A 12,640-nucleotide genomic window follows, 5' to 3' on the forward strand; every position below is an offset into this window, starting at 1 on the left:
AGAAGCGACGGGCAGGGCAGAGTGGGCGTGGCCAGTATGTTACCGAGTCTCCGCCTCTCCTACCCGCCTCGACTAGTGGCCACATTACTATATTCATTGTGTAAAGACTTAGGGAAACACTCATAGGTTCAGAGCTTTATTCTCTCAGTTTTACTTGAGTTTGTTTTGTTACATAAGTGATACAAATTGTAAAGGCTATCAAGATGTAATAAGAAAAACGTGATAATATTCTCTCTTGCCCCATCACCACTCCGCTCCTTTCAGGTAATACAGCTTAATTTTCCAGTCTTGTATGTACAAGTTTCTGTATTTGGATTTTTGTTGTTTTCATTTAACATGTAGACATTACCTGAAGCCAATAAAAAAGGTAAAACTTGTATTTTTGGCCGGGCGAGGTGGCTCACGCCTGTAATCCCGGCACTTTGGGAGGCAGAGGCGGGCGGATCACGAGGTCAGGAGATGGAGATCATCCTGGCTAACACAGTGAAACCCCGTCTCTACTAAAAATTTTAGCCAGGCGTGGTGGCGGGCGCCTGTAGTCCCAGCTACTCGGGAGGCTGAGGCAGGAGAATGGCTTGAACCCAGGAGGCGGAGCTTGCGGTGAGCGGAGATCGCGCCACTGCACTGCAGCCTGGGCGACAGAGCGAGACTCCGTCTCAAACAAACAAACAAAAAAACAAAACCAATAACTTGTATTTTTGACACCTGAATAGTTTAGATTGTTTAGATTGTTTTCCGTTCTCAGCCCCGACAAATAGCCCAACAATAAAAATAAACAATCTTTTGAAGTAGTACTTTTATTTCTGTAGAAAAGATTCCCCAGGCCGGGCGCTTTGTGTCCGAGGCGGGAGGATTGCTAGAGCCCAGGAGTTCCAGACCAGCCTGGGCAACACGGCGAAACGCCATCTCGACTAAAAATACAAGATAAAAAAAAAAAAGCCAGGCGTGGTAGTTCGCGCCTGTGTTCCCAGCAACTCCGCAGCTGAAGCGGGGGGAGGATCGCTTGAGCCCCGGTGGCAGAGGCTTCAGTGAGAGGAGATCGCGCCACTGCACTCCAGCTTAAGTGACCGAGCGAGACTCCGTCTCAAAAACAAAACAAAAAACAAAAAGAAAAGATTTCCCAAAATAGAATTTGAGTAAAATAATATGTGCTTTTTTCCTTTTTTTTTTTTGAGATGGCGTCTCGTTCTATCGCCCAGGCTGGAGTGCAATGGCGCGATCTTGGCTCACTGCAACCTCCACCTCCCGGGTTCAAGCGATTGTCCTGGCTCAGCCTCCCGAGTAGCTGGGACTACAGTCGCGTGCCACCATGCTCGCCTAATTTTTTGTATTTTTAGTAGAGACGGGGTTTCACCGTGTTAGCCTGGCTGGCCTCGTCACACCTCGGCCTCCCAAAGTGCTGGGATTACAGGTGTGAGCCACTGCGCCGAGCCTTCCTTTTTTTGTTGTTTTTTTTTGTTTTTGAGACTGAGTTTCGCTCTTGTCACCCAAGCTGGAGTGCAATGGTGCGATCTCGGCTCACTGCAACCCCCACCTCTCGGGTTCAAGCAGTTCTCCTGCCTCAGCCTCCCAAGTAGCTGGGATTACAGGCCCCTGCCACCACACCCGGCTAGTTTTTGTATTTTTAGTAGAGACGGGGTTTCGCCATGTTGGCCAGGCTGGTCTCAAACTCCTGACCTCAAGTGATCCACCCGCCTCGCCTCCCAAAGTGCTAGGATTACTTACAGGCGTGAGGCACTGCGCCCGGCCCTTTCTTTCTTTTTCTTTTCTTTTTTTCTGAGACAGAGTCTTGCTCTGTCGCCCAGGCTGGACTGCAGTGGCACGATCTCGGCTCACTGCAACCTCCACCTCCCGGGTTCAAGCTATTTTCCTGCCTCAGCTTCCTGAGTAGTTGGGACTACAGTGCGTGCCACCACGCCTGGCTAATTTTTTGTATTTTTAGTAGAGACGGGGTTGCACTGTGTTAGCCAGGATGGTCTCAATTTCCTGACCTCGTGGTCTGCTCTCCTTGGCCTCCCGAAGTGTTGGGATTACAGGCGTGAGCCAACTCGCCAGGCCTTTTTTTTCTTTTTTCTTTTCTTTTTTTGAGACAGAGTCTCGCTCTGTCGCCCAGGCTGGACTGCAGTGGCGCGATCTCGGCTCACACAAGCTCCGCCTCCCGGGGTCCGCCTCCTCGGCCTCCCAAAGTGCTGGGATTACAGGCGTGAGCCACCACCGCGCCCGGCCTTTTTTTTTTTTTTTTTTTGACACGGAGTTTCATTCTTGTTGCCCAGGCTGGAGTGCAGTGGCAGGATCTCGGCTCACCACAGCCTACACCTCTGGGTTCTCCTGCAACAGCCTCCCGACTAGCTGGGACTATAGGTGCCCACCACCATGCCCAGCTAATTTTTATATTTTTAGTAGAGACGGGGTTTCATCATGTTGGCCAGGCTGGTCTCGAACTCCTGACCTCAGGTGATCCACCCACCACCTCAGGTGATCAACCTGCCGTGGACTCCCAAAGTGCTGGTTTTATAGCAGTGAGCCACTGCACCCGGCCATTCTCCTGCCTCAGCCTCCCGAGTAGCTGGGACTACAGGCGCCCGCCACCACGCCTGGCTAATTTTTTGTATTTTTAGTAGAGACGGGGTTTCACCGTGTTAGCCGAGATGGTCTCGATCTCCTGAATTCAGGTGATCCGCCCACCTCGGCCTCCCAAAGTGCTGGGATTACAGGCGTGAGCCACCGCGCCCGGCCTTTTTTGTTTTTTGTTTTTTGTTTTGAGACGGAGTTTCATTCTTGTTGCCCAGGCTGGAGTGCAATGGCAGGATCTCGGCTCACCACAACCTACGCCTCTGGGGTTCAAGCGATTCTCCTGCCTCAGCCTCCCGAGAGGCTGGGATTACAGGCATGCACCACCACGCCAGGCTAAATTTGTATTTTTAGTAGAGACGGGGTTTCTCCATGTTGGACAGGCTGGTCTCAAACACTAGACCTCAGGTGATCCGCCCGCTTCGGCCTCCCAAAGTGCTGGGATTACTGGTGTGAGCCACTGCATCCAGCCCCTTTTTTTCCATTTTAGTAGAATCTGCGGTCAAATTACCTTTCTAAAAGGTTGTAACAATTATTACTCTCACTAGCAAATCTGAAAGTGTTTCCCCACACCCCTATTAGTACTGGGTGTTAACTACTTAATTTTTAAGAACTTGATATGTATTAAAATAGTATCGGTATCAGGATAGACTAGGTTATGTTGTGGAAACAACTCCAAAATCTGAGTAGCTTAAAACAAAATTAAAAAAAGGTGTGTTTCTTGCTCACACTACATAATCATCTCTGGAAGGTATGGTGGGGCTTTGCTAATGATAGCTACTGGGAAACCCACACTGATGAGTAGTAATACCAGAGGGAAAGAATGCTAGAGGGACTCACATTAACAAAATGACTCAAGACACTGATTTTTACAACTCATTGGCCTGAATGAATCCCAAAATCCTACACAACCACCAGGGGACCAGGAAGAGCAGTTATCTTACCTCTGGGAGGAGGGAGAACCTGGTGTGTCTGATGAACCAGCTTTATTGACTACCACAGTGTCTTATCATTGCTTTAATTTGTTCATTTGTCTTTACACTAACTGTACTAGTTATTGAATCTACATTTCATTTAAAAAGTACAAACCAGAACCTTGTGTGTGAGGCTGGAAACAGAGCCCAAGCGCCAGAACTGCCAAGTCCTTGAAATTCTCTCTTGTTGACCACATTTTCACCTGTGTTCATTTCACCTGCTCAACAGTTTCCTGGGACCACCCTAAGTGCCTATTTCCAATTAAGACAGCAGAAATTGAGGTGTGGAGAAGTGAAGGGTTCCTCCAGATAATTGAAATTCATCATGTTCTAAACTCATTTCATTATGGTATCACCTAACCTGAGCTAGAAATTTTAGACATACTACTCCCTAAACACACACACACACACACACACACACAATATTTATTGAATACTTGCTACATACCAGGAACTGTTCTAAGCACTTGCCAGTTATTAATTCATTTAAACTTCATAATTATCCTATGGGGTAAGAACTAATATTATTGTCCCTTTTTTATAGATGAGAAAACAGAGGCACAGAAATAAATTTCCCAAAGCCACACAGCTAAAAAGTGACAGACCCAGGCAGTTTGGCCATACACTTGGTGGTCTTGAACCATTATTCAGTGTAGCTTGTTTCCTCTTCTTTCTTTTCCTATTCTTTTTTTTTTTTTTTTGAGATGAAGTCTCACTTTGTCATTCCAGACTGGAGTGCTGGAGTGCAGTGGTGCCATCTCGGCTCACTGCAACCTCAGCCTCCCAGGTTCAAGTGATTCTCCTGCAATAGCCTCCCAAGTAGCTGGGACTATAGGTGCCCACCACCACGCCCAGCTAATTTTTATATTTTTAGTAGAGACGGGGTTTCATCATGTTGGCCAGGCTGGTCTCGAATTCCTGACCTCAGGTGATCCACCCACCACCACCTCAGGTGATCAACCTGCCCTGGACTCCCAAAGTGCTGGTTTTATAGCGGTGAGCCACTGCACCGGCCTCTTTTCCTATTTTATTGGCTTTGTTTAGCTCTTATTTCTTTTCCTTTCTTTTTTTTTTTTTTTGAGATGGAGTCTCGCTCTGTCGCCCAGGCTGGAGTGCAGTGGCATGATCTCGGCTCACTGCAAGCTCCACCTCCTGGTTTCACTCCATTCTCCTACCTCAGCCTCCCAAGTAGCTGGGACTACAGGCGCCGACCACCACGCCCGGGTAATTTTTTTGTATTTTTAGCAGAGATGGGGTTTCACCGTGTTAGCCAGGATGGTCTCGATCTCCTGACCTCGTGATCCGCCTGCCTCGGCCTCCCAAAGTGCTGGGATTACAGGCGTAAATCACCACGCCTGGCCTTTCTCTTTCTTTCTTCCTTTCTTTCTTTTTTTTTTTGAGACGGAGTTTTTGTGTTCTTGTTGCCCAGGCTGGAAGTGCAATGGCGCGATCTCGGCTCACCGCAACCTCCGCCTCCCGGGTTCAAGCAATTCTGCCTCAGCCTCCGGAGTAGCTAGGATTACAGGCATGCGCCACCACGCCCGGCTAATTTTGTATTTTTAGTAGAGATGGGGTTTTCCAGGTTGGTCAGGCTGGTCTCGAACTCTTGACCTCAGGTGATCCGCCCACCTCAGCCGCCCAAAGTGCTGGGATTACAGGTGTGAGCCATGGCGCCTGGCCTTAGCTCTTACTTGCCAGGTTACTTGCCAGGATAAAGTAACCTCCTGATTGGTAGGCCTTATTGTAGATCCTTCCTATATGTAGCTCTAAAATACAGTTCTGATCATGTCATATACCCTGCTTTAAAACTTCTTTCTTTATGTCTACAAAATAAAGTTTATCTCCACAGTATAAAATTTGAGGCTCTTCATAATTTGGCCCCAATTTACCTCTTTGGCCATATTTCCCACCCCTCTCTTCACACTTCTGATTATGTGCTGTTTCCCTAACAAATTTATATATTTCACTTTTGTATCTCCACATCTTTATTTATCATGGTCCACCTCCTATAATTTCCCCTCCCTTTTTCTGTCTAGTAAAATATTAATTTTAATTGTCTAAAGTTTAAATAATGTCTTCTCTGAGTAGTTTTCCTAGACTGGGAGTTGAAAAGCATTAGCATGTATCAGAATCACCTGGAGGGCTGGTTTTGTTTTGTTTTTTGTTTTCTTTCTTTTTTGTTTTTTGAGTGGAGTCTTGCTCTGTCATCCAGGCTGAGTGCAGTGGCACCATCTCGGCTCACTGTAATCTCCGCCTCCCAGGTTCAAGCTGTTCTTCTGCCTCAGCCTCCTGGGTAGCTGGGACTACAGGCACGCACCACCATGCCCAGCTACTTTTTGTATTTTTAGTAGAGATGGACTTTCACCATATTGGCCAGGCTGGTCTCAAACTCCTGACCTCACGATCCGCCTGACTCGGCCTCCCAAAGTGCTGGGATTATAGGCCTGAGCCACAGTGCCCGGCCAAGGAAGGCTTGTTAAACCAGATTGCTGCCCCACACCCAGTGCTGGAGCGGGTCTGGATGCAGTCTGAGAATCTGCATGTCTAACATTTTCCCAGGTGATTGATGCCCATGCTACCGATCCTGAGACCAGAATTTAACAATCAGTGTCCTAGACCGTCGCTCATCCTCTAAAGAATTAACTTCTGCCTCTGTACTTCCATTATTGTAGTTCATGCCACTTGTGAGTTATCACTGTATGCCTGTCCCCTTTACTAGTTTGTGAACAGCTCAAGGCTAAGATCCTGTCTTAATCATTTTTGTTTTCCCTAGCACCTGATATATTGCCCCTGCACATCTGGTGGTGCTTGATATAGAATGAATAAAAAAATTCCCTTTATCTTTGCTCTGATTGAATTATATTTCTACTAGTTACATTCTTTCAACTTTCCATTATTAGGAGCAGGTGGGGTGGAGAATGAGGAATGGGGAACGTTGATGAGAAATAATGCTATTTTGGCTCATCATATTCTAGTCTGATTTCTATTCTAGTCTGATTTCTTCATTGCCCTGAGAAGGCTGAAGTGGTCGGTCCTGTAGATATCAGCAGAGGGAACTCAGGAGGTGTCTTCTAAGGTCTTGCTACTCAGTGTGCAATCAGGGAGCTTGTTAGAAATTTTAAATTTCTGGTCCCACTCAAGATACACTGAATCAGAATTTTTTTTTTTTCTTTTTGAGACAAGGTCTGGCTATGTTGCCCAGGCTGGTCTGAAACTCCTGGGCTCAAGAGATCCTCCTGCCTCAGCCTCCCAAGTAGCTAGGACTGTAGGTGCATTCCACCACACCCAGCTCTGAAGAGTAACTCTAGTCAGAAGTGATTAGACCCTGCATAAGTGACTTATATTATTGAAATTTACAAATTATTGTAATGCACAATTTGTTGCCATTATTACTATAAAATAATAAACTTGCTCTGTTGCCCAGGCTGGTGTGCAGTGGCATGATCTTAGCTCACTGTAACCTCTGCCTCCTGGGTTCCAGCGATTCTCCTGCTCCTGTGTCAGCCTTCCTAGTAGCTGGGATTACAGGCATGCACCACCACACCTGGCTAACTTTTTTATATTTTTAGAAGAGACGGGGTGTCACCATGTTGGCCAGGCTGGTCTTGAACTCCCGACCTCAAGTGATCTGCCCGCCTCAGCCTCCAAAAGTGCTGGGATTACAGATGTGAGCTACCCCACCTGGCTCACAACCACACAGTTCTTAATACTTGACTGAGAAATCAGCATAGGGGTCAATACCTTGGAATGCCAAATGATCCTTTCTTTTTTTTTTTTTTTTTTTTGAGATGGAGTCTTGCTCTGTTGCCCAGGCTGGAGTGCAGTGGCGCTATCTTGGCTCACTGCAAGCTCCGCCTCCCAGGTTCACGCCATTCTCCTGCCTCAGCCTCCCGAGTAGCTAGGACTACAGGCGCCCGCCACCATGCCCAGCTAATTTTTTGTATTTTTAGTAGAGACGGGGTTTCACCGTGTTAGCCAGGATGGTCTCGATCTCCTGACCTCGTGATCCGCCTGCCTCGGCCTCCCAAAGTGCTGGGATTACAGGCGTGAGCCACCACGCCTGGCCAATCCTTTCTTTGCACACAGACTCAAAGGAAATTAGATCATAATCTGAAGGTTGTTGAGTGATCTCAGAATCAAAACTAAGGAACTTTTCAGGGATTAAAAGCTCAAAGGTTGCAGACACCAGGAAAGTAATGTAAAGGAGCTAAGTGGGGCAGGTGAGGACTGTGGGCACTTGGGTAGTGCATATCTCACCTACAGGGAGCAGTTGTTACTTAGCTTCAGCTAATTTTTGTCATGTGCGATACAGTATTATTAGATATTCCCATTTTTCAAGTGAACTTAAAAATCTATATTTTGTATGAAAGTGTGTTTTAAATGTTGGCAACTCATTCAAAAATTTTGTAAATTCAGCAATACTCTTTCTGTTTTTTTAGAGACAGTGTCTTGCTCTGTCACCCAGGCTCCCAGGCTACAGTGTAGTGGCATAATCCTAGCTCATTATAACCTTGAATTCCTGGGCTCAAGGGATCCTCCTGCCTAAGCCTCCTGAAAGGCACATGCCACTAGAGATGGGGTCCTGGGGTCTTAGGGTCTTGCTATATTGCCCAGGCTGATCTCAAACTCTTAGCCTCAAGTGATTCTCCCTCCTCAGCCTCATAAAGTGCTGGGATTACAGCCGTGAGCCACCATGCCAAGCCTGCAATATTATTAGTATTTTTTGAGATGGAGTCTTGCTCTGTCGCAGTGGCACGATCTTGGCTCACTGCAAACTCCACCTCCCAGGTTCAAGTGATTCTCCTGCCTCAGACTCCCGAGTAGCTGGGATTACAGGCGCCTGCCATCACGCCTGGCTAATTTTTGTATTTTTAGTAGAGATGGGGTTTCACCATGTTGGCCATGCTGGTCTCAAACTCCTAACTTCGGGGATCCGCCCACCTTGGCTTCCCAAAGCGCTGGGATTACAGGCGTGAGCCACCGCTGCTCAGCCCTGCAATATATATATTTTACAGGTGTGAGCCATGGCACTCGGCCAGCCCTGCGATATTCTTTAAATCAACAATCCAACTTCTAGGACTTTAAGTGACATACTTTGTTTGTTTGTTTGTTTTGAGAGGGAGTCTCACTCTCTTGCCCAGGCTGGAGTGCAGTGGTGCGAGTGGAGTGCAGTGGAGCCACTGTGCCTGGCTTTTACATACTTTTGAATTTGCATACTTTTGAAATGATTTAAGTGCTAAATTATTTTCTTCAGCATAATTATTTGAAATAGCAAAAGATTTGAAAATAATGTACATTTCTATTGGCAGGCATTGGTTAAATTATGGCACACTCAAACAATAGAATACTCTTTAACTGTGTTTAAAAAAAAAAAGCTAGGCCGGGCTCACGCCTGTAATCCCAGCACTTCAGGAGGCCAAAGAGGGCAGATCACAAGGTCAGGAGATCGAGACCATCCTGGCTAACACGGTGAAACTCCGTCTCTACTAAAAATACAAAAAAATTAGCTGGGTGTGGTGGCGGGTGTCTATAGTACAAGCTACTCGGGAGGCTGAGGCAGGAGAATTGCTTGAATCCGAGAGGCAGAGCTTGCAGTGAGCTGAGATCGCGCCACTGCACTCCAGCCTGGGCGACAGAGCGAGACTCAGTCTCAAAAAAAAAAAGCAGCTAAGGAGGCTGTGTGTGTATTGATGTGGAATGATCTTCAAGATACAATATTAAATAAAAATTGGTGCAGAACATGGTACATAGTGCAGCATCATTTGTGTAACTAATGGTAATAATATATGTTTTTTTCTCACATATACATAAAATATCCCTGGAAGGATACACAAGAAATTTTTAACGTTGGGCCAGGGGCAGTAGTTCACACCTGTAGTCCCAGAACTTTGAGAGGCTGAGGTGGGTGGGTTATTTGAGGTCAGGAGTTCGAGACTAGCCTGGCCAACATGGTGAAACCCCATCTCTACTAAAAATACAAAAATTAGCTGGGCGTGGTGGTGGGTGCTTGTAATCCCAGCTACTCAGGAGACTGAGACAGGAAAATTGCTTGAACCTTGGAGGCTGAGGTTGCAGTGAGCTGAGATTGCACCACTGCACTCCAGCCTGGGTGACAGAGTGAGACTCCGTCTCAAAAAAAAAAAAAAAAGAAATCATTAACTTTGGTTGTTTGTGAAGAGAGAACAGAAGGTTGAAGAGGAGTAAGAATTTTCACAGCACACCATTTTGTACCTTTTGAAATTTGACCCAGCACTTTGGGAGGCCGAGGCAGGTGGATCACCTGAGGACAGGAGTTCCAGACCAGCGTGGCCAACATGGTAAAACCCCATTTCTACTAAAAATACAAAAAATGAGCCAGGCATGGTGGCAGGTGCCTGTAATCCCAGCTGCTAGGAGGCTGAGGCAGGAGAATCACTTGAACCTGGGAGGGAGTGGTTGCAGTGAGCCGAGGTTGCGCCATTATACTCCAGCTTGGGCGACAGAGCAAGACTCCAACTCAAAAAAAAAAAAAGAAACAAAAAAAAAGAAATTTGAAACATGAAAATGGATAGCCTATTCAAAAAGGTTAGATTAAAAATAAAAAGGAAAGGAAAATATTTGGAAATATATATGTATATATGTATATATATATGCACAAATGGGCTTTATAGCGATTACCTTTGGAAAGAAGGAATGGGAAACAAGGCAGTAATCGAATAACTTTTTGCCTTTTTTTTTTTTTTTTGAGATGGAGCCTCACTCTCACCAGTGGGGTGATCTCGGCTCACTGCAAGCTCCACCTCTGGGTTCATGCCATTCTCCTGCCTCACCCTCCCGAGTAGCTGGGACTACAGGCACCCGCCACCACGCCCAGCTAATTTTTTTGTATTTTTAGTAGAGATGGGGTTTCACCATGTTAGCCAGGATGGTCTCAATCTCCTGACCTCATGATCTGCCCGCCTCAGCCTCCCAAAGTGCTGGGATTACAGGCATGAGCCACCGTGGCCGGACTTTTTTTTTTTTTGAGACAGTCTGGCTCTGTCGCCAGGCTGGAATGCCCTGGCGTGATCTCTCAGCTCACTGCAACCTCCACTTTCCAGGTGCAAGCGATTCTCCTGCCTCAGCCTCCCAAGTAGGTGGGACTATAGGTGCGTGCCACCACACCCGGCTAATTTTTGTATTTTTAGTAGAGATGAGGTTTCGTCATATTAGCCAGTATGGTCTTGATCTCCTGACCTTGTGATCCACCCGCCTCAACCTCCCAAAATGCTGGGATTACGGGCGTGAACCACCATGCCCAGACCTACTTTTTGCCTTTTTATCCTTAGGTAATGTTTGAAAAAATTGTTTTACAATATACATGTATTACCTTTATAATAATAATTTTTAAAATGTTGATTCAAAACACAAATGTAGAACCCCAACCCCCACCAGACACACCCACATTAGTAGTGGGAGGGTCCTGGCCCAATGTAACTTCTCTGCAGACCAATTGGACCTGTAAATTGTCAGTTTGAGGTGGGTGGAAGGGGTGATTAAGAACATCAGGTTAACAGAGATCATGTGATCAATAAGACAAAACAAACTGCAGGTCCATGGGCTGCAACTCCCTAAATCTCCGTACCAAGGACTATCTGGCCACCCAGGCTGGATGGAACGCAGTTGCATGAGCACAGCTCACTGCAACCTCCATCTTCCAGCCCTAAGCAATCCTCCCACCTCAGTCTCCCAAGCAGCTAGGATTACAGGCACGTGTCACCATGCCCAGTTAATTTTTTATTTTTTAGTAGAGATGAGATCTCACTATATTGCCCAGGCTGGTCTCAAATTCCTGAGCTCAAGTGATCCTCCCACCTCAGCCTCCCAAACTCCTGAGATTACAGGCGTGGACCACCACACCCAGCCTCCCCTTTCTCTTGAACAGTATTTGTACTGGCTCCATGTGGATTTGCTTTAGATTGTTCATCTTTTTCTGCTGCCACAGATGATCCACTTCTTCCAACTGATGCATCTTTTCTTAGATAGGTTACTGGAGAAAGTCAGATAGTTGTCAAACCTGTGATTCTCTGGTGACTGCATATTGATGCTCTCATTAATCATGTGTTAGTCATGCAGTTTATGTTAAGAAGTGGTGGAGAGGTTAATCTCTGAGTTCCTGGAGGGAACACACTGCAGTCCTCAAGTGCTGACATCAACCCTTTATTTATTTATTTATTTATTTATTTATTTATTTATTTATTTACTTGAGATGGAGTCTTGCTCTGTTGCCCAGGCTAGAGTGCAGTGTCATGATCTTGGATCACTGCAACCTCCGCCCCCGCATTCAAGCGATTCTCCTGCCTCAGCCTCCCAAGTAGCTGGGATTACAGCCACGTGCCACCATGCCCAGCTAATTTTTTTATTTTTAGTAGAGACGGGGTTTCACCATGTTGGGCCAGGCTGGTCTTGAACTCGTGACCTCAGGTGATCCACCCAACTCGGCCTCCCAAAGTGCTGGGATTACAGGTGTGAGCCACTGCACCCAGCCTTTATTTTTATTTTACTTTTCCACACAACACCGACATAGCTGACGTCAATCCTAATCTGCTTTCACCTGATCTGCACCTTGCCCTGAGTTTCTTTTCATCAAATCAAATCATATATCTCTCTTGTCCCCCTCCCCACATCCTCCCTTTACCTCCCTGCCAGCTTAACCAATGCAATACAGTACCTTGTTCTGGTGCAGGCAAAGTCTAGTATCTTCCGCTTTGATTCCCCTGCCTCCTTTTTCCCTGGAGGCTTACTCAAGCTAAGGAAGGGGCAGTGCCACATCCAGGAGTCAGAAACAGAGACCAATGATCAGGTCTGTGCTAACAGTGCATGGCTAGAGTTGTGTCTCTATACTATGTGGTATTGCTGTTAAAACCCAGTCCAGCTTGGTCCCATGGATACATGTCTCCACTGAAGTGGCTGCTTGCTGGTCCAAGTCACTGCATAAGCCCGAGTGATACCCTCCCAGTTAGATTCCAAGGTTATGGCTCTCAGTTCATACTCATATGCTAGGTTACTGTTGACTAGAATATTAGGCCATCGTGGCTGGATGTGAGGGCTTTGATTCACCATCAACTGCTATACTA

This window comes from Pongo pygmaeus, chromosome 1 (genome assembly GCF_028885625.2).
Source record: "Pongo pygmaeus isolate AG05252 chromosome 1, NHGRI_mPonPyg2-v2.0_pri, whole genome shotgun sequence".
NCBI lineage: Eukaryota > Metazoa > Chordata > Mammalia > Primates > Hominidae > Pongo > Pongo pygmaeus.